Raw genomic sequence first — 27,167 nt, 5'->3', positions numbered from 1 at the left:
CTAACATTATACTTTTAGCCAGAGAAATAATTTTGTGGATCAGACACTTTTTCCCATATCAACTCATTTCCAGAGCAAAGTTAACTGCACCTTCCACAGAAAGCCATTCAGCCATTCATGATTCAGTTCAGCTGTTCCTTGAAGCATTATATAAGCAGGTCAGAGTCAGGCAGGAATGTACCACTTGCTACATTCCAGCCAGGTCTAGTGGACTTTTATCTTTCTCTAGACTAACAGCTAATCAAATGTAACAAACACCCTCTTTCCTTACGCCAAATGGAAGCCAGGAGAAAGTGTTTTTAAGAGATGTACTATACTTTAGCCATGTATTATTTTTATTTATTTTAATGGGAGCCATCTAGATAAATCCTCTTGTTATGCTTTGAAAAGATTACCCAGAACCTCTTTGAATTCATCCAAATCCATGATGATGCGTAAAAGGAAAGGAAAATAATAAAATGAGATTCTAGGTAACATGGTAAACAGTGAAAGTAATGAGTTAATTCAGAAAAGCAATAGATTAATTGTTATCAGATCAATGTGATCAATTATCCAGAGGTGAAAAACTATATTACCTGAGCTAACAATAACAATATTATTATTAAAGAATTCTTTAGTATTTTTCCATAGCAAAACCTGTGTAAAGTGATATTTTCATTTTTTCATGTCGAAATTGAGTTTCAACAACCCTGAGCTATGAAAACAATCATGAAGTGTATGCTATGTTATCAAGTTTAAAAAAAAAAAAAGGTTTTTAATCTATGACAATGCTTCAGGATTGTAGATTTGAAAGCTGAAGCAGCTGTAACTCTACCACAAAGATGAATAAACTATCATCCAGGGAAATTAAGTGATGATGAACCCACAATCTGGAAAATGACATTGCTGGTTACTTTTCCTGAAACACACTCAGTTATGTTCTAACTGTATACTACAGAGACCAATGCTACACTTAAAGAAAAATACATGGGGAGTAACCTGAAAGGAAAGAGTATACTCATCTATTAAAGTACCAGACACAAAACAAAATGTCATGATACTTTTTCACTTAGTGAAAAGGTTTGGCAACTAGGTCACACATACACTTCAGCCATATTACTCACTGTTGCATTACCTAATTCTCTTCTATCTAAAATATGTTTTCAAAGGAAGCAAATAATAGCTAAGAATAGTACAAATTACTCATCCTTTATAATAATGTAGATGATGTTGTAACATGACAATATTCCCCAGGACTCATACATTTTTTGAGAGAAAAGTATCTACATCATCCGATCTTTTAAAAATATGCCATCTGACCTTTTTAAAAATAAGATCTATATATTTTTAGCTTTTGATATTCCAATATCTAACTATTAGAGAAAAAGTAAGGAGTCTTTTGGGAAAGAACCCAGGTAAAGAGAAAAGGAAATCAAGGTACAAACCTTGGCCCCAAGGTTTTCTGTATGCTTAGGCCATCAAACTTTCCCCACCCATAGTCAGAGTAACCTTTCCATACCTAATCTCCCCATATTACTCCTTTGCAATATGATCCTTCAATGGTTCCCCATTGCCTATTTGACAAATTTTTAAAATTTCTTGAGCTTACAAATTGGTAACCCTTGACTAAACATTTACATGTGCCAGGTGGACCTCATGAGGCCACAGGTGTCAATGGTCCAGAACCTCTATCGCCTCCAGACCTCAGGGAAGGAGAACACATCACTCACTTCCCAGCAGTCCCAGTGACTCTCTGCTGGGCGCTGGCTACAATGGGTTTAGTAGCATCCTTTGAGATATTTGATGTTAGTTGTCACTATAGTGGCCAAAATCGGAGCAAGTAAAAATTGCTTAGTCTAAGTGGCTCAGAGAGGATTCAGTTTTGCAAGCAGGGGAGAGATCTCCAGGGATCCCTAAACCCAGTTGGGAGAAATTTGACTATGGTTAGAATGACTATTTTGTGAGTGGTGACAGAGTCAAAGAGGCACAGTTTTATTAAAGTTATTAAGCTGTGTAGTTACTATAATTCAGGAAACATGGGTTACATTTGTATCCACTATGAACTAAAGTGCTCTTTTAAAAACCAGATCAAAGCAGGTTCATGCCTGTAAACCCAGCACTTTGGGAGGCCAAGGCTGGAGAATTGTTTGAGCCCAGGAGTTCCAGACCAGCCTGGGAAATACAGCAAGACCTCATTTCTACAAAAGTAAGAAAAAAAATAGCGGGATATGGTGGCATGTGCCTGTGGTCTCAGCTATTCAGGAGGCTGAGGCAGGAGAATCAATTGGGCCTGGGAGGTCTAGGCTGCAGTGAGCTGTGATTGTGCCACTGCACTCCAGCCTGGGTGACAGAGCAAGACTCTGTCTCATAAAAGAAAAAAAAAAAGCAGATCATCCCTGTCCATTTGAAAACATGAAAGTGTAACCGTTTTTCCTAATTATTTTGGTAATTAAATGATCAATGTAGATCACTTCAAGATTAAAAAGTATAAATTAATTTCTCATGGATTACTTTAGAATAAGCAAGGCTAAATATCTATGATATTCATTACTTTTTCTGCTTGAATGATACAGATATAGAGGAGGTAGATCAACAAAATATTAATTTCTATTTGATTTCAAAATGCAGAGACATTTTGCAGTAGGATTATCAGGTTTATCTTCCTAACTGCATTTTGCTTTGGTTACTTTTTTTTTTTAAACATGAAAAAGGGCAAAAGAAAATTACATTTAAATATACTCAGGACTAAAATGTATTTTTTAAATCATCAAAAAATAAATAAACATAGTCAGGGCCAAGAAGAACTTGAAACATAAATGTTGAGAGTAAAATGTGATCCATTAAATACGGACTTTCAGACTGAATTAAATGTTAACAAGGTATGCATTATAAGACAAAAAGATACTGGTACATTTGTTTGGGCACTTACAATATGCTAGCCATTTTCTAAATATTACTTGTTCTTACAACCACTCTGCTAGATGTGTATTACTAAGCTTGTTTTGCAGAAGAAATGAAGACTCAACAAACTTAGGTGACTTGTCGCCAGATAGTCAGCTAGTACCTACTGGTACTGAAACTGCAGCAGGGTGAGTCTAGCAGTTGCTATGCGTCCCAGTATGCAGTGAGCTTAATAGTAAGGAAATCTTGCTCATTTTATATTGTATCACCATGTTTATTCTGCTCTTTAGGGTTTGCAGGCTACATGTTTTTTTTTAACATTTTCATTTTGTGCATATTATTCACAAAGCAACCTAAAAAAGGCACCCAACATTCAAAGAGACAACTATTTTAGGCAGAATGCAAATATGTTTTAATCTGTGGCAGCAACTGCTTTTAAATCAGACCTCTAGCTTCACAAAATGATCTTTGCTCCCACAGACTCCTGGTCTCCTTCTTTAGCTCTGAAGAATGCTGTGACTATTAGGGGGAAAGAAATATGTTTTTTACTTAAAGGTGAACATGAGTCTCTGATTAAACATTTGTTTGTATTTGAATTTTTTCCTGTGAATATTCCATGTTGGTCTTTATACTGAAGGAGTTACAGAGATGGAGAGATTTGTATGGCATAATGCTGATTTTTTTTAAACTATCAGACCAGTAACTAAAATATTCGATCTCACTTTTTCACTCATAAACTACAGTCACATAGCTGACGTCATTAAATTTTTTTCATCCTGTATGTGACGCAGGGAATTCTGTTATTTCTATTTGACAATGAGAAAGCTGAGGCCAAGAGAGGCTTAGTAAGCTGCAGATGAGCTGGGTATGGAACAGCATTTTGATATGAATCACACACGTGTGACCAAATGTTTGCACATAGTGGATAGCCAACATCTTCTCCATTTTGTAACATATTTGTGTAAACTTTATAAATACCATGTGTCAAAATCCATACAACATAGATACAGCAGCTCTTGATCATTCAGAGCCATTCAATTTCTCATAACTCAGGAGGTTTCAGTACATAATTCTAACACTATGTGAAAGTATCTAATTCCTAACTATTCAAAACCTCAGTACCTGATCATGCCTGTTTATTTTTCTTTTTGCTCATTCCTAGTGAGCAATGGACTATTTACAACTATTTGATGAGGGTGAATTTATCCTCTCAATTTGAAGGCTATTGTATATTCAATAGTTTGGAAGCATTTTTATTCCTGAAATATGGAAGCTGGTCATCTTCTTATAATAATTTATTTCTTCACCTGACCCCAAATATATAGTATACACATGAGGAATGACATGGCTTTATCTTTTCATTCTTTTTTTTAAGACAGTCTTACTCTGCCACCCAGGCTGGACTGCAGTGGTGCAATCTTGGCTCACTGCAACCTTTGCCTCCCAGGTTCAAGCGATTCTCATGCCTCGCCTCAGCCTCCCAAGTAACTGGGATCACAGGCATGAGCTATCACACAAGGCTAATTTTTGTATTTTTTGGTAGAGTGGGGGAGTCAGGGTTTCACTATGTTGGCCAGGCTTGCCTCTAATTCCTGGCCTCTAGTGATTCACCCATCTCAGCCTCCCAAAGTGCTAGGATTATAGGCAATGTTTTCATTTTTAATAAAAAAAAAAAGTATGAGACCATAAGAAATTGAATCTTCTAAAAGTATGAATAAACTTTTCTTTTTTTTTTTAAGAAAGGGTCTTGCTCTGTCACCCAGGCTGGAGTGCAGTGGCACACAATCATAGCTCATTGCAGTCTTCAGCTCCTGGGTTCAACTGATCCTCCTGCCTCAGCCTCTCAAGAAGCTAGGACCACAGCCATGTGCCACCATGCCTGGCTAATTTTTAATTTTTTGTGGAGACAGCATCTCAATTTGTTGCCCAGGCTGGTCTTTGGCCTCAAATGATCATCCCACCTCAGCCTCTGAAATTGCTGGGATTACAGGTGTGAGCCACGGCGTCTGGCCTCGCTCATGTATTTAGGAATGCATTTAGTACTATATGGGCGTCTTGCCCAGCATATCTCATTTTTCCTTCAGCCCAATCACTATCAGCTAGACTCTTCACATTCTATTCTACTTTTGAAAGCTCTGTCTAGCTCACATGACTATAATCTCATCACTATAACGAAGAATGTCAATTTTACAGATTCTTCCAGCTACCGAGGCATAAATTATCCATGAAATTAGGCCAATGTGGGTAGAGGGTGGTTTTTGAAGTTTCCAGATAATTGCCTGTTTTTCCACTTTATCTTTAAAGACCTCATCAAGGCCTGGCTACTTCTTCCTCATACTGACTTGACATGGGATTAGAACAACATTCTTCTTTTCTTCTGTCATGAACTCTCCTCAGATGTCTCCAGACAATCATCCTCTCAGTGACAAGTTACTGTGGAACCCCCACTCCGGACAAACCTTACTGGGGAATACAAAGGTGAATAGGATGAAGTCATAGCTCTCAATCAGTAAAACACACCAAAGAATAAATACATGAGAAGTACCACGAGAGCAGAAGGAGCAAAGAGCTACAGAAGGAAAGATGAGAGAGAGATAACTTCTGAGAATTATCGAGAAAAACATCACAAGGGAGGTGGTGTTTGAGTGCAGGATTTCAAGGTGAAGAAAGGGGAGGAAGGGCATTTCAGCTGAAAGAAATCGGGTGAGTGAAGGACAGAGAAATCAAACCTAAAGGCATGCATAGGAATTGGGGAGAGTTGCCATGGATTTCCTGTTGGGTCCTCGGGAGATGTGAACACTTAGATACAGGAGAGCAAACATAGGGCTTTGAATACAAATCAAAAGGAGTTTGCACTCATACTTCAGGAAACAGAAGTGGCTTGAGGTTTGCAGCAGGGAGTGATACAACCAAAGGAGCACTGTAAAAGAACTGAACTGGGAGCAGAAGTTAGGAAGGCAGAATGAGAGTGAGCTGGGATAATTACTGCAACAATCCAAGCAGGAGGTAGCAAGAGCCAGAGCTAGGACTGGTGGGGATCTGACAGAAAGGAAGTGGCAGTGGGAGTTACCACCACGGGGACCCTGACATTTCCGTGGTGTGTGTCTGTCAGGCAGCAATGTGAGAAGAGAAAGGTGTAAAAAAATGAAGACCAGGTCTCCCACGCAGGTGACTCAGGACATGGTGGTCCTACGGTAAGGGAGGAAAGTATGAAATTGATGAATGAAATTTTTAAACATATTCAGTTTGAGATGACTGGGGAATAACTGGGTAAAATATCCCCTTGCCAGTTTCAAATGTGAGACTAGATTTCTAATGAAGGCTGAGTTAAAATAAAGATATGGCAATAATGCATCCAGCCAACCGACACTCCTGGTTCTAGAAAACCAGTAGCTTGTTGCCAGAGCAGCTCACCTAAAAGCCAGGTCACATTCTAGGTGTTTTATATGTTCTTCTGTTGACTTCTCACCATAAAGCATTCCTATCCCCATTTTACTGATGAGGATTTGGTGGCTCAGAGAGCTTATACAATGAGCCAACTTCAGAAGGGAGGTGTCCAAGTTCTTATTCACCCTTGTTTTCCCACCACACAAAGAAATGGTAGCTTTCTCTCTCTTTTTATTTCAAAGTCTCCAATGTAAGTTCTACCATGCATTTTTTTTGTCCATTCATGTCTTTTCTCCATTCTGATCTTCATCTATGCTGCTTGGCTGAAATCGCACCCAATCGGCCCCAATTATATTCAGTGCCCTTCCCCTGTCTCATCGCTGCTTTTAACTTGCTGCTCACTCTCTCATTATTTAGGATTCCAAGACAGTGTCCTTTTAGCTCCCACATCTGGAATTCTTCCCACAATCCCACTAGAACATTGGTGCTTGCATTAGTTTTGGGCTAGGAGACCCTTAGCACTTCAGAATGCACACTAGACATCAATCAGCCCTGCTTTTTTACAAGACATCATCATGACACCAAATCCCCCCAAATAAAAGCCTCACATACTACTGAAGTGCATGAAAACAAAACAAATTATTTTCATCTCTTCAGTGATCTGGTGGCTACATTCCAGTTTTCTCTACTCCCTGACAAAATGACCACTCATACACATTTTCTAATAGCCACATTTATTTTTTAATCTTTAATATAAATAGCGGGTTTCAATACCTTTTAAAATCTCTAGCCTCTTTAGCAGTTCTCCAATGAAAGTCATATTTCCTTACTAATTGTGCTTCTTGCTATTCTTGATTAACCAGCTCTGAACTGGAAAATTCTATGTTCCCATGTGCTAGGTCTCACACTTTGCTTCCAAGTAACTCAGATAACTCTGAAGTCACAAATTAATTCTCACAGTGTGGTAGGTGAAAATTACTATTCTCCTTACAGATAAGGAAGTAGTTGCCCAGAGTGGACTGTGACTCATCTCACTTCCTGGATCTTTTTAATAAACCATTCACAGCCAACTTGCCCTCACTTAAAATCCTACAAAAATCATGCTCTGCTTGAGTTTTTGCTTCTCTCTCCCTAATTCCTCAAGAGGAAAGCATGCCAATGTTCAGTGTATTGTAAGAATTAGGTAATTTGGGATTGGAGGTAGCATGAAGAATCTGTGGCTCTTTGGCCTGCAGAAAAGACGAAACAGAGAGAGATGGAAACTGCTCTTAAATAGAATAATGGTGGGTGTGTAGAAGAGAGAGAAGGCAGGGTGTTACAGCTCAGAAGGTGGAACTGGAAGGAAGGGAAAGCTATGCAGGCTGACCTTCCGTGGACTTCTCATTAGTCTGTTTATGCAGTGCTCCAGGAGAACTTCTCTTCAAATTTAGACCACAGGACCCATCCTCTGTGAAGTTCCTTTGCTGTTGCTGTTCAAAGTGTGAGGTCACTTTGCTGAGATCCCTTAACTTTCTCATGTATCTACACAAGAGCATCAAAATCATAACGCTTCCTTCCTTTTTGGCCTGCCAACTAGAATGTGAGCTTCATGTGGGCAGATGTGAACCATGGCATGTTCATCCCTATGTTCCTAACATTTAAATGCAAAATGTCTCTAAAATGGAATCAAACACTTCTGAAAGTAGTGAGATCCCAGTTTCTCTAGGTATTCAACCAGAGCCTGTTATAAAGGGACTTTAACCATGCAACTCTACCACTCTGTAACTTCTAAATTTCCAATATCTTAAGTGCCTTCTTATTTGAAGTGATTTCACCAATCCCAAAGAGTTTAAAAACATAACTCATGAGGACCAGTGTGCATGGTTTAGTTATATTTTTAAACTCTTTGGGATATATAATGTTTAATATTCTGATTTTAATAATGATCGACCTAAAAATTATTAAATGTATTTTCAGTGCAATGTCTTTAATTATAAACCCTGGTCTACACAAACATTTGTTGAACACCTACTAAGTGCCAGACTCTGGGAATAAAAGAATGAGAAAGAACCCTGCCCTCAATAACTTACATTCCACTAAGAGCTGTATTTCCATTATTGGGATTGAGAGGTCATAGCCTAGCTGCAAACTTTCGGTTTTATACCTCTGCTCCTCAGTACTGAGAATGTCTTCCTAAGGTTACCACAAATTCTAAGAAGACTATTAACTAATGTTACAAGAAAGGCTCTTTGACCCCTTGGTGTCACTAAGTCTGAATTGTAATTGATCCAACTGGGAACTGCCTATGGCCAGTAAGGGAAAGTGAAGATGGAGACTCCCAAGGTCATTTCAGAACCGACCTGAACTTGACTCTTTCCTTGTTCTAGATTATGTGTAAGGATATGGGCACACTCGAGCCCACCCCGCCCATACCCCCCAAGGCAGCACAATTACAGCCTGGGAGGGGCAAGTCTTGCGGGGCCCGTCAGTAACTGCCATTATTTGAATGTGATATAGGAGATCCCACATAGACCCTGCTCTACCGGGTTAGAATCTGCTTCTAATCAAGTGGAATTTAGATCTAAACCACAGTTAGATTTGGGATTTACCATCGTTTCTACTTTTATTCATTTAGTGGCTTCCAGCCCTTTCCCGGTCCAGTCTTAATCCAATGCACTTCAGAGCGAATTACACGGGAGTTGCGGACTGGCGGGGGCGGGGGTCCGCAACTAACACCAGGTGCCTGTGAAAGACAGGGCGGGGGCAGCACCTCCCGGCTGGGTTGGGTCCGCCTGGCCTCGCCTCGCCTCGGGGATCCTTGGCGCTCAGCGCCGCCCTCCCGCTACTGCGCTACCCGCCGGAGCCCGGCGTCTTCCCTTTCCTCGTCTTGTGGACGCCGCCCTTCGGTCCCGGGAGGATTTCGCCTCCAGCACCTCAGGCTTTTCTGGCGCAAAGGTCGCCAGCCGGAGCGAGCCCAGGCGGCGGCTTCACTTCTGCAGAAGGAAAGCGAAAGCCGCGGCCGGCGGGCAGAGGTGGCGGCCGAACGCGCCGCGTGGCTGCTGCTCCCGAATCCGCAGCGGCGGCGCCAGGGCGGTCACCGAGCCCTGCAGACCCCAGCTCAACTTCCAGCGCCACTCGGGTGCCCCGAGTCCGCCGCAGCTCCCGGCGCGCCCTCCAGCCGCGGCACGCAGCCCCTGACGCGCCCGGGGCTCCCTCCCGCAGCACCAGCCAGGCCACCCCACCTCCCGCGCCGCGCTCCCCCGCCAGCCGCCGACCAGGAGCTCCCCGGCTTCTGAGCAGGACGCGCCAAAAGGAGTTCGGAGGCTCAGCAGCCCCCAGCGTCGGCTTCTCGGGTGACGTGACGCCCTCTCTGGAGCGCGGGCGTCAAGCCTCCACCGCAGGTCCTTACAGCCGAGCCACGGAAGATGCAACGCCGGGCGAGGGGCGCTCCCCGAATTTTGAAAAACAGCCTCATTCGCCTCGGGAGCGCCTCAATCCCCCACCCGCACCTTTTGGCCAGATGATTTTAATCCTGGGATGCCGGGTTGGTCGGGGGGAACTGGGAGCTGGAGCGGGAGGAGAGGAGCCGGCAGCGCGGAGTTGCCGGGGTGCAGCTGCGCGCAGCTAGCGGCGAGGGGGGGCGGTCCCTGCGGCTCCGCCGGGCTGGGGGAACTGGCTCCTGCGCCTCTGCCTCCCGGAGGATCGCACTCGCTCATCCTTACACACACACCACACACACACACACACACACACACACACACACACACACACACACACTGCCGCTAGCGCCCCCCACGCCACACGCCGGAATGCGGAGGTCAGAGCCACTGTCCACTTGAAAGCAGGAAAGCAGGGTCTGAAACGCTGAGATGGAGGCGGAGGTTCTGGCCTCATCTGCGAGGTTCGCACCTTCCCGAAAGCCCCCCCCCCCCCACCTCCTCGTTTCCCCAGGGCGAGCAAGGTCTGCTTCTGAGACTCCGCTCTCTGGGCTAGCGGTTCGAGCTGCAGGGGGGCGGGGACGGATTCGGAGGGAGCACTAGAGAGAGAGCCCGCGCTAACTCCTGCCCTCCTCGCAAAGAACTGGCCAGCCCCACTCGCGTCCAGCCCACAACTAGGCGGCCGGGGCCAGGGAGCCAGACCCCAGGTCGCTCCAACTCCGGCGAGGGCGGGGACGGGAGTGACAGCAGCAACCACTGCGCGCGCTGGCAAAAGCAGAGAGTCTCCGAATAGGCTAAACGGCGGGCGCGGAGGGGTGGAGGCAAGAGGGGACGGAGGAGGAGTTGCCCAAGCGGAGAGGGATGACGTCCTCCAGGGCCTTGGGCTCCGAGGGACCGAAGACTGGTGCGCTCGCCGGGCCCCGCGCACTAGCTCTGGGGTTCACAGAGGCGCCGCGCCCGGCTCCCGCGGCAGCTCCAACACAGCGCGCAGGCGGTCGATCCCGGCCAGCTTAAACAGGGCTCAAGCCCTCTGTCCCTCTCAAAGCACCTCTCTGCTCGTCCCTAGTCTCCAGGTGCCCGTCTGAGAGTCCCTGCCGCTTCCGGGCGGACCCGGCCAGGCAGCCCCCGGTCGGGCCGGCCTCGCCCCTTCCTCGGTTTCTCCCCCATCGACCTCGAGCCAAGGGCAGGCGGCCCGCACCCGCGCCCCTGCCCTCGGGGCTAGGCGGCGCTCCCAGCCTACGCCCGGCTGCCAAGAAGGATAGGGCACTGGAAGAGAAAGGCGCTCACCTGGGTCACCGAAGCCTTCCTTTGGGGCCCCTCCCGGAGCTTGTTCGCAGCCCGTAGGCACAACCTTCCTTGGAGAAAAAAAGTAGCGCAAGGGCAGAGAGAGGTAGGGCTGCTCACAGGTCCCTCCGCAGGGGCTCTTTCCTTCGAATTCTCCGAGGTCCAGTCTCGGGCTCGGCGGCGGGAAAGAGCTCCTGGAGGCTGGAAGGGGCCACCAGACCCGGGCTCCTCCCGCAGCTGCGGTGGCGGCACCTCCAAGTTGCCACCTGCAGCGCGCTTCGGGCGCCTGTGACAGCCCGCGCCGCTCAGCCCTCGCCGGCCCGCCCTCCCCGTCAGCTCGTTGGCTGCGCCCGGTACCCGGGCGGTCCCCGCGCTCTGCCCCGCCCTGAGCCCGCCTCCGAGCCGCGCGCTCGCGAAGTATGGCTCTCCTTACAGGCCTCCCTGGGCTTTATAGCCAGCGGGCTCTGCAAGCAGGGAAAGAATTACACACACACACACACACACACACACACACACACAAAATTTTGTGTAGATAGGGACTGGAGGGAAGGGAGAGGCTATGATAAATGTCCGTTCGTGTGCCTTAAGGGGACCTGGTAACTTGGTTTCTTTTGCTGGTATTAAATTTTTGCAATCTCTGAAGAGTTAACTTCACAGTCACAGCGGCAGTCTAGGGATGTAGGCCAGAAAGTGGCTTGGAGGCCGTTGCATTTAAGCATCATCCAACTTCACATGAAGCGCCAAAATATGAAGAGCAGACCCAGCTTGCACCCTTTTCTCACTCAGCCTGCACCCCTGCAGCGGAGGACCCTGGGGTTCCAGCGCCTGCAAAGCCATCCCCACTGCTGCCCACGGGATTTCCAGGCCTGAAGGCTCAGCGTGTCACATGCGTGTTTGCTTGACTCTGTGGCCTGTGAGTCCAGGCCATGAGAATGTATGCCCGTGCACACACAAATGAGACCTGTGCTTTCTACAACTCTTGGACCTTCTAAGTAAACAAAAGGAACATTATCTTTCTTTTCCCTTCCACCTCTACCCCAAAGACCTGGACAAGAGTTCACTGCACAGTCTGTCCCTGGGCACTCAGGCCACTCTTCACTCACTCTGCCTCCTAGTAGCTCCTAGAGGTGTGCTTTCTGGAAAACTTATTTGGTAAAGCCTTCTGGAGGAGGAAAAGCTATAAAATATGACAATCACAAGTCTGGAAAGCCATCCAATCAACCAGAAACGTCTGACTCTTGGTTGTATCTATGTGAAAGAGGTACATTGCCAAGTGCCTATTAGTTTAATAACATTTCAAAATTAACTGCCCAAATAGCACATTTTATAGCCCATTAGGGAAATGGCTATGTTTTGAGAGTGCAGATGTTGCACTGTTAAGTGAAACTGGAGTGTGCACATGCAGCTCACATCTAGCTGTGTTTTGTGGAATCCTCAGCAGGCTGAGGCAGAGGAAAGAGACTTTCTATAGGAAGTCAGAGGTGGCTTTATACAAGGGCATATTGGAAACAGTTGGCACCAGTCAAGAAGCCACACCCTGTCAACTGTTGCTAAGTAATTTGGAAGACTGCTATATAGCACTGGTTCCTTGCATCAAAGCAAAGATTTTGTTCCATGAGACCCTATCATCTTGGGTCCACTTTGGAAATTAAAAGCAAACTTTTTTCACTGCAGCCAAGTGCTTACTCTGGCCACTCTCAAAAGAGGCAAGCTAGTCCTCGCCTTTCCTCTTGAAACTCCTGAAGACAGCAGTCTAGTGGCAAAGCATTCACAGTAATATATTTCAATACCCCAGGCAAATGTTTGCTTATGAATCGCACTTTGAACTGAATTAGGTAAAACAATGAGTAGAATGAAGGTGTGGCTTGCTCAAGTTTAAGTCCAGATTGATTCAATAACTGGAGGAATAGCTGATAAAAAATAGGGGCAGAAGGGTGGGTAATGGAGGTAGTAGTGACTATTAAACTAGATATGTGTCTGTTATGTTGGTAGCCAGGTGAGGCACAACTAGACAAGATGGATTTATTTCTGGGAGTGCTGTGCCAAGCATAGAAGTGATGAAAAAGTTCTTCCTCAGGAAAACAATGTTCCTTCATATTAGAGACAGAGCTTGAAGACTGGTGTGAATGAGAAAGTATGATGTAGGAAAGAGGGAGGAATGAGAAAGGACTGGAAGAGAAAAAGGGAGAGTCTGTTGACAGTGGGAGAAATCAGTGGACACTGGAGCCCCTGTGGCTGAAGATTCTGAAGAAGACAAAAGAGAATGTGAAGGCAGTCAGTGTAGAAACTGAGACCTGGAACAGCTTCTCCAACACCTCTGTGTGTGTTTTGCTGAATTTGCATGTGGGACACTTTATGTAAACATTTTCTTTATATGCGGAAAGAAGATAAGGGTGTCTACCTGTCTGAGCTGTGGTAAGGGCTGACTGAGATAATGCATCTGCAGTGCTCTACGTATAGTAAGCATTCAGTAAATAGTAGTTACTATTATAAACTGTGTTTAAAAGGGGCTTAAAGGTCACCTATCACTTCCAACTTGTTGCCACTAGACTATTTCCACCAAATGCCCCTCTTGCCTATGCATTCCCTGTGATAAGAATCATTACCTTCAGGCCAGGTGTCATGGCTCACAGCACTTTGGGAGGCTGAGGTAGGAGGATCACTTGAGCCCAGGAGTTTGAGACCAGCCTGAGCAAGAAAGTGAGACCTCACCCCCTCGCCACCCAACCTCTACCAAAAAAAAAAAAAAAAAAAAAAGAAAGTCTCATTACCCCTGAATAGTCTTCTATTTCATAGTTGAACATAGTCAACTATGAAACTATGGAATTTCGTTTTCCATAGTTGAAGGTAAAATGTGTCTCACTACCCTTTTTACCAGTTGGTTCTGTTTCTATTCATGGTGGTCCTCCAAATGTGTAAACCGTGTTTCACAAAAAAGCATTCCAAATTGTTTAAAACAAATGACAGATGCTCTGCATGACTTCTTTTGTTGAGGCTAAACATGACCTGTCCCTTTGGTCTCTCCTCACATGATCTGCTTTCACAATCTTTCCTCATCTCTTATCCTCCAAATTGCCTCTGACCTCCTTAAAATATAAACACACTGCTTCAGCCCGGCAGTCCTCCTAGCAAAACACGTCAGTTCAACATGCTGCTGTCAGTGTAGCTTTTGAATGGGCAAATCACACTCTTGATACTCACTGAGTTTCCTGAGAACTAAAACTCATGTATCTTCATATGTTACAGTTTGTGCATAACTTTGTGGAGGAGTCCTAGTTTTGTCCTTTAATGTTTTCATTTCTGTAAAAGGAGATTAGACTAAATGACTAATGAGGTCCATTTAAAAAAATTATTTGGAAATCATTTAAACTTAAAAAATAGGGGAAAATGGTGTGAAGAAATTCAATATGTCTCTTCTAGTTTTCCTAGTTTTTATTATTTTATATTTGATATATCTCTAGATATATCTAGATAGGTAGCTAGATACTCATGATTAATATTCCTTTTTCTGAATCAGTTAAGAGCAGGTACAGACATGCTGCTCCATCGCCCTTAAGTACTTCAGTGTATGTATTTCCCTCAAACCAGGATTCTCTCTTACATGAGCATAATACAACATTGAGATAACACCATCCACAAATCCATAGAATCTCTTCAAATTTTGCCAACTTTCCCCTGAATGTCTGTTTTTCCTTCTGGTCCAGAATCCAGCATAGGATCACATATTACATTTAGCTGACATGTCTTATTATTCTCCTTTAATCTGCTACAATTTTTCAGTTTGTTCCCCAACTTTCATGATCTTCATGGCTTTAAAAACATATACCTTTCATTCTGTAAGCTGTTGCTCAACTTGGGTACATCAACTGTTTCTTCATATCTGATCCAGGCCATACATCCTTATCAAGAACATCAAAGAAATGATACTTTACTGCTGAGAGTGCATGACATTAAAAGGCATGTGGTATCAGTTTAACAGAACCACCATTATGATGTTAACTTTTAACATCTGAATTAGTGGATACTGGGATTCTCCATTACGAAGTCACCATTTTCCCACTGGTAATTAATAAGTATTTTGTAGAATATGCTCTGAGGTTACACCCATATTCTGTCCACATTGAAACTTCACACTGCCAGTATTGGCGGGCATTGATAGCACCTGCCTAAATCAGTCACCACTGTGATGGCTGCCAAATGACAATTGTCCATTTGCACCTTTGGTTTTTTTTTTTTTTTTTTTTGGCATTTATTAGTCGGCATCCTTCCATAAAGAATACCTTGCCCTTCCCTGCACTTATTTACTTATTGTAGTCTAGGCTTATGGTTTTCTAGTCTATTCTATGGGTTGCATTCCATTACTTTCATTATTTATTTTGATACCCAAATTGTCCCAGATTTTGCAAGTGGGTGTCTCCTCAAGCTGGCTCTTAGGTCCCTCTGACATGTTCCCATTGTTCTTTGAGCAACCGCTTACTTTCTGGCACATTAAGATGTTCCAGGCTCATTTTGTACCTTCCCTGCCCCTGCCCTGAAATCAGCCCACTCTCCAAAGAGGCCTCATTCCTCTCAGTGGAAGATGGCATTTAAAAACCAGATCTGGGCCCTTGGTTGGCTACTACTGCTGGGGTGTCAGACTTTTAGGCCCTTTCAGCGGACACAGGAAATAAATAATACAGGGTCACACACAACCACACATACACATTTATGTTTGTTACTACATGTGTGGATATCTGTATCTATATCCATCTATAAATATATGTGTACCTCTATATCTCTATGACTATCAGTATATTGTGGATTCAAATCAATACCTTCCATTCCAAGCCAACACATCAGGATTCTTTTTAGCCTTTCTCCTTTCTATATTTGTAAATCTCTTCTCTAACAAACAGAGAGAAACCTGACTCCCATTATCTTGAGTATATTGACTTATTTGCTCCATCTGGCCTTATATAACAATCTCTGACGACATCAGCCGCCTCCTCACTCTTGCCCTGATTGCTGAACCTTTGATCCTCCTGCCCCTGGGCTTTTGGCTCCACCACAGCCTCTGTGACATGTCTCCTTGGCCCCTGGTTCTGCTGCTGCCTCCTCAGCTTCTGACCACACCCACTCAGTAAAATGACTTTGCTGTCCTTGCAGTTGTTCAGGTCAAAATCCTGAAATTATCCTTCATAATCTTTCTCTCACATCCTGTACCCAATCTATACCAAATTCTGTTTGCTCTACCTTCAGATAGGCCCGGAATTCAACCCTTTCTACCATCTCCACCATGACTTCCCTTGCCAACATCACCTCTTGTCTGGACTTTTTTTTTTTTGACAGGGTCTCACTCTGTCGCTCGGGCTGGAGTGCAATGGTGAAATCTCGACTCATTGCAACCTTTGCTTCCCAGGTTCGAGAGATTCTCCTGCCACAGCCTCCCTAGTAGCTGGGATTACAGGCACCCACCACTGCACCAGGCTAATTTTTGAATTTTTAGTAGAGACAGGGTTTCACCGTGTTGGCCAGGATAGTCTCGAACTCCTGACCTCAGGTGACCCACCCGCCTCAGCCTCCCAAAATGCTAGGATTACAGGCATGAACCACTGTGCCTGGCCTTGTCTGGACTTTTGTAATCGCCTCCTAACTGATCCTCTGCACCACCCCTTCCTTACTTTCCTAAAGACAGTTGTCAGTCCAGTAGCCTGAACAGTACTTTCAAAATATGCCACATCATTTTACTTCCTTGCTCAACGGCGTCCACATGGGCAGATCCTAACGATCTGCCTCTTTCACCTTGTCTTCTACTGCTCTTCACCTGTCCCCTCCTCAGCATGCTGGCTTTCCTACCCTTCCTTCTACCTGGGACTTTCTTCCCCAAGTAGCCTCACATCTCCCTTCCTCACCACATTTAAGTCTTTGCTCAAACGTGTCTTTTTCAGTGAAGTCTTGTCTGGGCACCATATTTAGTATTGCACTCCCTCCTTCCGATTTACCTTCTCTCCCTCACCTGCTTGGCTTTTCTGTATAGCATGTATCACAGTCTACCATACTATATATTGTCTTGATCCAGTTATAGCCTGCAGCCTCCCTGTCCTCCTGCCTTGATTATAAACTCCATGAAAAGGGAGAGTTTGGCCCGGTTTGTTTACTGCTGACTCCACAGTGCCTATTGCAGAGCCTGATATATAATAGACCCTCAATAAATATTGGTTAAATTAATGGATGAAATTACAGAAATACAGAAATGTATTTAGGAGTAACTATAAATATACCCATGCTAAATGGTTGCCAATGTGACTTGAGAGTCCGAGGCCAAATGGTGTTAATCTGAAAAGTTTCACAGAAAGGAATTCTGCACACACATTAAAGGCAGAGTATAGTAAAAGGCTATCAAAAATGTAAAGACAGAATAAAACACATTTCATTCAGCTCATTGAGCTTCATTGTGTTTGATGATTATGAACTAGAGTAAGTAATCTGGAAACAGGGGCTATCAGGCATCAATTAACCACTTGTCAGACCAAATTATGTACCATTAGGCATTAAAATCAAAAGTCCTAGAAATATTTCCAAACATAGTCTCTAAAATCATCTATTCTGTTCACAAGCTTTAGACATATTTTTCTCTTATGAAAACAGAAGCAGAAAGAACTCATTAAAGGGGCTCAGGAAATTTTAAATCTAGTACCTTCTTCTTTTTTTAAAGGCATCCACTCAGTTCACCAAGGGAAATAAAGCCTCTTCTTTTATTATTAAAGACCTAGGTCCAACTTGGTCCTTTATAAGGCATAAGTCCTCAGAAAACATTTATATAAAATGTAATGGAAACTCATACACATTGGACAAATTTTCAGCATCGATTAGTCATCACATTTTTAATGTACCTCATTCTGCATACTTTGGAAGACTCTGAGTGCACATTTGAAAACTGTTTAGAAAGCAAGTTTCACTGAGGCCAGTCTTAACAATTATTTAATGACGGTGCTTAGTGACAACACATAAGATACTTATATTTGCAATTGCAAAAGTTATTTTTATTTTCTATAAATCCCTCCAAATATATAGATATATATTTGGGATATTTCAATGAAGCTCAATGAATTGAATGAAAAATATAACTGTGATAAAAATTTTAGGTATTCTAACTTTTAAAGGTTTTCAGCACATCCTTAACAGAATGTTGAGGTGGTTGGAAAGAGAGTTATTTCTTTTAAATTTATCTCATTAGTGTGTAGCTTTCAAAATGAACTTTAGATTCTGCAAAAATAGCTATCTGGTTTATGCATTAAGGATCTTTTGTGAGGAAGACCTTTCCATGTTTTCTCAAAGGAGCCACCACTGCTAACACAATGACTGGCAAAGCTCATTGCTGGTGTCCAATGCCTACCCGTGCACAAACTGGAGACTGACCCTTGCAGCATAAATCTCTTCTTCCTGATGCTGTTATGCTGGCACTGAAAAGTGTGAATGTTAAGCAAAAAGTCAAATAAACCTAAGATTTCTTGAAATGCCTCCTAAGTTCTTGCCTCGTGCTGTTCCTTTATTAGCTGTGTGATCTCAGCCCAATCTCTCTGAGTCTCAATTCCCTTATGTGAGTTGGGAATGGCAATGAGTATCTTATGGAATAGGTAGGATTAAATAAAATAATTTGGTGAAAGGACTTTGAAAACTATGAAGCTCACAATCGTCTTCCTCATGAGGCTACCTATGGTGAGCAATGACAGAAGTTTTAAAGTGCTCTCAAATGTGAAGCCTCTCCTCCTCTTCCACCTTTTCCTCCTCCTTCTCCTTCTCTAGATGCTACAATCCTGCTTTCTCCCTAAGTGAAGTCCTACTCTATTTTTTAAAACAATTGAGCTCTCAGTGATTTCTCTGTACTCCAGAACGTGTTACGTTTGACATGGCGTGAACTAGCCCCAGAATGGTTTCTTTGAAATTGTCCCTAAATTAAAATAAAAATTTAACCAAGTTGCTGATACCAGAAAGTTCCAGAGTAAGCTCTGCCCTTTGCAGAAAAATATCAAACAGCAGTGACTGATCAATAAGCCTTCCACATAACTGCAGATTGTAAAGTCACTGTAAAGATTTAGTACTTGACGTTTCCTTGCTCTTTGCTTGATGCATGCCAGCCTGTGAAAAGAGCACTCTAGGAGATCGAAACCAGTGAGGTTATTTTCTGATCTGGAGCAATGCATGCAACCTCAGCAGTAAGCTGAAGTTTATTATCTGAAAAGTGAATTCTTTGTCAAATTTTACAAAGCAAGAAATACTCAAAATACAACCTAAGACTGATACATGTAAATTGGCAGCTGTTGACATCTGTATCACCTTAAGCCAATGCTGGTAACTGGAGTGAAAGTTAATCTGAGTTATTCTCTTTTAAAATGACAGCCACGCTCTTGGTCATGAAAATCCATGTATTTTAGCCAATATTTCATTTACTGAGATTGAGTTCATTTTAATTTTTCCTAAAAGAGATCATTGAATATCCTTCATTCAGCTAGAAACTAGGATCAGAAGCCCAGTTTCCAAAAGAGGCAACCACTTTCTCCAATTACCTTGGATTCTGTTGGTGTGAGCCTCCTCCAGTTTTGTTAGGTGATGGGTGATGATCATATCCTTTACTGTACTTGGGATTTAGGTGTACTTGGGATTTGGGTCACTGATAACCCAAAGGGCTGTCTTTTCTGAAAATAAATCCCCGCAGGTACAAAGTTATCTTGTATTAGGGCAAACAATTGGCTGGGTCCTGGCACTCACTGGCCCCCTTGTATTGTCTGGGGCTTTAAAGTCATGTATCTATATATTCAGGTCCCACCGACATCTAAGAGTAGCTGATTATGCAGTGTTAACCCTTCACTTTGATTGATTTCAGGAACTCTACCCTTGCTGGTGGTCCCTGAGGTTTTGTGGTAGCAGACACTTGAGTTCCCTTTAACTAATGTTTAGGAAAGAAAGGGAAGAAGCAAAGCTCATCAAGACAGGGGCCAGACAGAGGACTTTTTGCTTGAACAGTCATTTTATAGATCTAAAATGGATAATCCATGGGTTGAATTATTACCCTTTTAATGCACCTTTATAATACTCTTATGAAGTCAGTTGGGGTCACTTCAGGTCAAAGCAAGACTAGCCGATTTCTGTAGTGATAGTATCCTGTAATCTCGACTGTGTGGCTCCTAGATCTTGTCAGTCTCTATCTCTGACCTAACCCTCACTTTTATGATCTTGTCTTACCTGGCTTGATGTAGTTGTTTGTGGGGGGTGGATTGTACCCAGGGGAAGAGGCTGATGCAAGATTTTGCCAGACCCGAGATGTTGTGAAAAGAGATTTGAGACAGGTATCACGCAGGCATCACACAGGAATCCCAGAAACATGAAGGGTTTCTTTGGAACTGTAAGATACTAAATTATGAGTTGCTTCCTCAGTAAATAGTGTATCCGTGACACTTTAAAGGGAAGAATTTGCTCCAGAGAATTGTTCAGTCATCAGATTCTAAGTAAACTTGTTAGTGTTCTCGTATTTCCCACATCATTGATCAATAAAAAGGACAATGCTTATTTTTAAAAGCTAATCTAGAATTTAAAATCTATAAGAAAAGGACATTTCTCCCAGTGTTTCAACTTTAAAACCTGTATTTATGTGCACATAGCAAAGATTCCTGTAGGGCCCTGAGTCACCTGGAGACTTATCAGGTTTGGCCAGATCTGTCTTCAGATTATGTTTTGAATATGCCCACCTCTTCTGTCCTTTGTTTTCTCTTGCCTGGACTATCAGTAGCCTCCTGACTATTCCCCACCCCTGCTGCCTTCTGTCTCGCCCTCCGCCTTCCAACCAGAGAGGTCCCTCTTTTACTTGATACATTTTAGTGACCTTCCATTCCCCACAGATGCAATGTATAAATTCACAATGGAGCCCAGGCAGGGACTGCCACCTGCCTACCTAGCAGCTTCATCTCCTCTCACCTCACCGGGCCCCAGCGCGGCCTCACTCTGAGTTCTGTGATTGCAAAGAGCTCTTTTCTACCCCAGGCCTTCTCACAGGCTGTTTTATCTGCCTGGATTCCTCTTTCCCATCTCTTCATTTTGCTAAGGCCTGTTTTATTCCTCAAGCCAAATTGCTGACTCACCTTCTCAGGGGGAGCTGGCTCTCCCCTTGCACCTCTCAATTTCAGTTAAATTCCACATAACCTGTATATTTTCCCACCGCAGTGCTGGTCACTCAGTAGTGACCGATTCATGACATTCCCTGAGACGACCGCAAGATCTGTGAAGACAGAGACAGTGAGAATTTGTTCTCCCCTTTATCTACAGCAGGTAGACGACCTTCACCTGGAGAGAAGGTAGCACACTGTGGTCGATCACACCAGCTCTGGAGCGAGACTGCCTGGGTTTAGTTCTAGCTCTGTCTTTCTGACCTGGGGTAAGTGACCAGCAGCTCTGTATGTCAACTTCCTTATCAGCCGACACGGACCACTGTGGTACCCATACCATTAGATTTCCTTTTCTGTCAAGTGGGGATAATGACAGGCCCCTTCCACAGTACAAAATTATGAGGCTTCGCTTAGTTCGTATGTTGATATACTTTGGATATTTGTCCCGCCCAGTTACACGCTGAATTGTAATCCGCAGTGCTGGAGGTGGGGCCTGGTGGGAGGTGTTTGGATCATGGCGGCAGATCCCCAAGACTGCCTGGCGCTGTCTTCCTGATGGTGCGTTCTCATAAGCTCCAGTCCTTCCTCCCAACCCTCTTTCTCTTTCTCCTGCTCTCCCCCGTTTTGCCTGCTCCCCATTCACTTTTCGCCGTGATCTTAGCGTCCTGAGGCCTCCCTAGACGCTAAGACGCCAGCACCGTGCTTCCTGTAAAGCCTGTAGAACCCTGAGCCAATTAAACCGCTTTTCTTTATAAATTACCCAGTCTCAGGTGTTTCTTTATAGCGATGCAAGGACTACCTAACACATATATGTAAAGCACTTAAGAAAATTTCGAGCACCTGGTAAACTATGTTAGTTACTATAAGGTATTCTTACAATCAATAAATATCTTTTATTGAAAAAATGAATTAATTTATTCTACTTTTGTCACAGATTTTTTTCCTCATTTTGGATAATTATTCCTTGATTTAAATTATATAATACATATTAGTAATATGTATTATATATTAGTAATATGTAATACATATTAGTAATATGTATTATATATTAGTAATATGTAATACATATTAGTAATATGTATTATATATTAGTAATATGTAATACATATTAGTAATATGTATTATATATTAGTAATATGTAATACATATTAGTAATATGTATTATATATTAGTAATATGTAATACATATTAGTAATATGTATTATATATTAGTAATATGTAATACATATTAGTAATATGTATTATATATTAGTAATATGTAATACATATTAGTAATATGTATTATATATTAGTAATATGTAATACATATTAGTAATATGTATTATATATTAGTAATATGTAATACATATTAGTAATATGTATTATATATTAGTAATATGTAATACATATTAGTAATATGTATTATATATTAGTAATATGTAATACATATTACTAATATATATCATATATTAGTAATATGTAATACATATTAGTAATATGTATTATATATTAGTAATATGTAGTATATATTAGTAATATGTATTATATAATTATAATAGATAAAATAATAAAATCCTCCTGGTTAACATAATTAGTTAAGAATTACATTTTTTAATCAAGAAAGATATGATAAACAGCATCAAAAGTGCCAGATTTGTACTTTTTAAAATATCAGTTCAGAGTGGTAATGGATTTTGTTTTTGACATTTTCTTTGCCTTTCCATCACAGTTCAGGCATAAAATGATGGCTCCCACAGTATCCCAAATTTGGCACTTCTTTTGATAGAAAAATAGAAGAAGGACCTGGAAAATCTCTGATAATTAACAAAGAGAGAAGAGCCATTTTGTTCCTTTTTTCAGATAATTTTTGTCATCATCCAAATATATTTATTAGGAACATTGCCATAGAGAACAAATATATTTATTAGGAACATTGCCATAGAGAAATTGCCAACTTCTTGACTGGTACAGAAAAAAAATGCCTAAATTAACATTAGCTACCTATGTTTTTGGTCTCTTTTTTCTTTAAGTGAATAAATCCATTACACGAATAGAAAGAATAGTGAAAAGAACATTTGTTTCTACTCAAACCTTGGCTGTTTATGGTTGCAATGTCTCTTTTTAGGCTAAAAGCATCTCTGTCATTATTTTCTGTAACTAGTCCATCATTTATTACAGCGTATTTATTATTTTCTGGTTCACGACATTTAGAATAAACCATTATGACACTTAGGTCAAGGTAGCTTGTTATGTTGGAATGGCTTCTCTAATAATATACTAATGGCCATGATTTGGATATGTGATTATTTACATTATAATTGGGCAAAATAATTGAGTATTTTTAAAATATAGGTATATCATATCCTGGATAGTTGTTCTGTTTTTATTGTTGTTACTATTGTTGTTTTTTATGAAATGTATACATATGGGCTGGGCGTGGTGGCTCACACCTGTAATCCCAGCACTTTTAGAGGCTGAGGCAGAGGATCCCTTGAGCCCCGAAATTTGAGACCAGCCTGGGCAACATAGTGAGACCCCATCACAAAAAAGTATGTATATATATGTATGTAGGCTTCACAGTGAACACTGAAGAAAATTAACCTCTGCTTTATAACAATAGTTTCCAGTTTCTCTCAGAACAGGGCATGACTTAGCTACCTGCTTTACTGAGTTTTGAAAAGGCTTTTGTATATAAAATTACACCTTAATTTAGTGACTCAAACCCATACCTATTTTGGTTAGAAGATTGGAATATAATTAATGTCCTCGGTTGTTCGCTGGTTTATCCTTCAAAGGCTAAATTTAGCTGTATAGAACTATTTTATATTAAAAGCCAATTTATTTGCTATTTGTTAAGTCCCATGTTTTTATTTAAAATAAGCCTTTATATTATTCCACAGCTTCCCACATCCCCATCCCCAGATTATCCCACCCACTGTCAAATTTGCTGTTTGGAATTTTTGACAGTCTTATTCTTGTATATATTTTTAAATATAAAAATAAAACCTTACTGTATGTACTGCGTGGTAACCTGATTATTTTCATTTAATAAGTATTGTGAACATTTTGCTGTTCAAAAAGTCTAATTTTTACTTTTTGGAAAAAAAAAGCCAACAACCATGGTTCTGATTCTTAGATCCTGTTTCTCGAGGGCTCAAGTGCTGAAATACTGACTCTGCAAACTGAGGTCTGAGTATGAGTCCAAGCAGTCCACGAAGCCTCACCAAATGTTGCAGTCAAACATGGAAGCTAAGCAATACTCTTACAAAACGTTAGCTTAGGTCAGCTCCTCAGTAAATCAAGGGCAGTCCAGGGTGCAAAAGTCTGTCATTCATTATTTGATTGTTTTCACAACACCTGCAGATATAGTGATTAAAATAATCTTCTGTTCGAAGTACAAGTATATATCCATTTTATTGCCCGAGTATGGATTCCTGTTGGCTGAGATCAGGCCATATCAAATGTAGTTTGCCACATTCTACCTGCTTAACCCTGATCGTTGTCTTGATTTAGGCAGCTGAGAGCAGAGTTGGAGTAGTTTTTCTTCACTGCAGCTTGAGCAATCTCCCCTACTTTTTTATTGTGGCATAATATACATATTTACCATCTTACCCACTTTACATGTACAGCCTAGTGGCATTAAGTACATTTACATTGTTGTGCAATCCTTGCTTGAAACTTTCTGAGTTAAGCAGCAAAGTGGACTATGCTAAGGTGTTTTGTTTTGTTTTGTTTTGTTTTGTTTGTTTTGTTTTGTTTCTCCTTGGGTGCTCTTCTCCCTCCAGCAGCGACTGATGAGAACACGCAGCTAACCAGAAGTACTTGGTAATTCTGGATGCTGGAAATTTTATTCCAGATAAAGTACTTTCTGATATTGTCTGGGATGACTATTTAGAATGATTTTGAGTTTTTCACTATTACTTAGGAGCAGAGAACTTTATAGAAAGCTGCTAGTATTAAGGACATTGATCAATACCAGGAGACAGTTGTTGCAGAACTTGACCTTTAGAAGTGGACACTCTCTTCCTCTCTTCATGTCCCAGAGTTCTGAAGCAGTGGACCTCAGTGCTATTTCTTATTTTATCAGATAATTGCAACTTCGGGTGCAAACATTAACCACCAAAAGTGTATTGTTATGTTTGATTGCACTCAGAATAACCAATCAGACTGCATTTGCATGACAGGCAATGAGACAACTTTGAGACTGAGCTCAATTACTTGTTCTGGGAGTGCCATCCTCGACAAGATTGAACAGGTGGGCTCTCTGTAAAGCCATCATGCCTCCACATCTTTCATTCAGATGCAAAGAAGAGCCAGTGCCAGGCATACATGCCTTTTTTCTCTGTTTGTGCTCTCTTCAAAGAGCACAGACAGACACTGCAGATTGGTGCAACGTGCCTCAGATGGCTCTCCGGGTACCTGTGCATGGCCAAATGAACCAGGAAACCCAACATGTGTGCAGACCCATTTTCATTTGAATTCCCATGTGAATCCCCTCATTTTTTCTAAATGTTAACTCTGAATGAGTGTGCAAATCATGAATAGACCACTGCTCTTTTGTTTTCCTGCCTTCAGTTTGCTACTCTGTGTGCAGAGAGAACTGGCCAGGTGCGAACCCCAGCCTGATGTGCTCAGAGCAGTCTACGGGAATACTGGAACTCAGGTTACATTCCTTCTTGTTACCTTCACACTGCCCACCCTGGTGACACGTTGTCTTTTTCCTGAATATTTCATGAGGGGCTAAGTTCAAATGAGTAAGTATGTTTTGCACAGCAGCTCTCAGACTTTTTGTTTTCCTGATCTTTTTACACTCTGCTCTAATCTGAATGTTTGTGCCCCTCAAATTCACGTGCTGAAATCCTAACCCTCAAATTGATATTGTTAGTAGGTGGGAACTTTGGGAGGTGATTAAGTCGTGGGAGAGAAGCCCTCATGAATGGGATTAATGCTCTTATAAAAGAGGCCTAAGGGAGTTTCTTTGTCCCTTCTGCCATATGAGGACACACAGAAGGTGCCATCTATGAGAAACAGGCCCTCACCAGATACCAAATCTGCCGGCGCCTTAGTCTTGGACTTTCCAGCCTCCAGAACTGAAAGGAAGAAATATTTGTTGTGTATAAGACATCCAGCCTATGGTATTTTTTTACAGCAGCCCAAATGAACCAAGACACACTCATAAATTTTACTGGGGACCCCAAAGAACTTCTGCTTATGTGGATTGCATCAGTATTTATCACATTAGAGAATAAATGTGAGAAAGTGAAAAATATCTAAATACAAGCTGCCAGAGCAATGACATCATTACCTGTCGTGTAGACTCTGGAAACTTCATAGTCTACTCATAAGAGAATAAGAGTAAAAAAGGCAATAATGTCTTAATTTTATTGTGAAAATAGTTTTAACTGCACAGATTCCCTGAAAGGGTCTCAGCCACTGCCCAGCATTTCCAAGACCACACTTTGAAAACCACTGTCCTAGAATAAATTCTCATTTTTTAGTTTTTTATACTCTTAAAAACATGACTATTTCAAAGCATCCAAAGGACATATTTAGGAAACAATATTTGGTAACATTCTGCTTGACTTGAAGTGTAGGTGGCAAAGGTGCTTGAAAAAGGAAGTTTTTTTCCCTTCAAGATACTTTTCTTGGAGTTAGATTGTCTATTTTTTCCTACCGCCTACATCTCACAAAGTTAGTCCTCTGTCAAGACTAGAGTCTTCAGCCGTAGTTAAAAAATTGCGGTATAGAAATAGCAGATAAAACTGTAAATAAAACTAAGCTTGTTTCCACCATTGTGTTGAAGTTTAGTTAATGGACTTTGTGGGTATTTGAGCCCTGTGTTTGACATGCAATCAAAATAAGGAGAAAACATCCCTCCTTTGGATAATCATTCTGCAGGGGATGTGGTAGGGGGAACGGTGTTGGCATTTCAGAAAAATGCTGTCAGAGTGGCTTACTGCTGGAGATTTCAGAGAGAAGCCACAGAGATCCAGAAGGAACTAAACTACAATAGCAGCAACAACAACAAAACTTCAAGGAAAGGTGCTGGGTTTAGGAATTAGAGGAACTGGGCCAGCATGTG

At 42.0% G+C, this 27,167-nt stretch overlaps 1 protein-coding gene across 2 annotated transcripts in view; it reads right to left on the bottom strand.

Annotated features, from left to right (window-relative positions):
* Positions 1–23,371, bottom strand: part of EPB41L3 (erythrocyte membrane protein band 4.1 like 3) — a 249,369-nt gene extending 225,998 nt beyond the window's left edge. The window contains 2 exon segments of one of the 2 annotated variants that reach the window (NM_001133169.1): positions 10,971–11,271; positions 23,364–23,371. The gene's annotated coding sequence lies outside the window, so the exon portion shown is untranslated. 2 annotated transcript variants of the gene reach the window in all.
* Between the last annotated feature and the right edge of the window lie 3,796 nt (positions 23,372–27,167).

Source organism: Pongo abelii, chromosome 17 (assembly GCF_028885655.2).
Source record: "Pongo abelii isolate AG06213 chromosome 17, NHGRI_mPonAbe1-v2.0_pri, whole genome shotgun sequence".
NCBI classification, from domain to species: Eukaryota; Metazoa; Chordata; class Mammalia; order Primates; family Hominidae; genus Pongo; species Pongo abelii.
The sequence above is the reverse complement of the archived record's forward strand: the minus strand, read 5'-3'. Positions and strand labels throughout refer to the sequence as shown.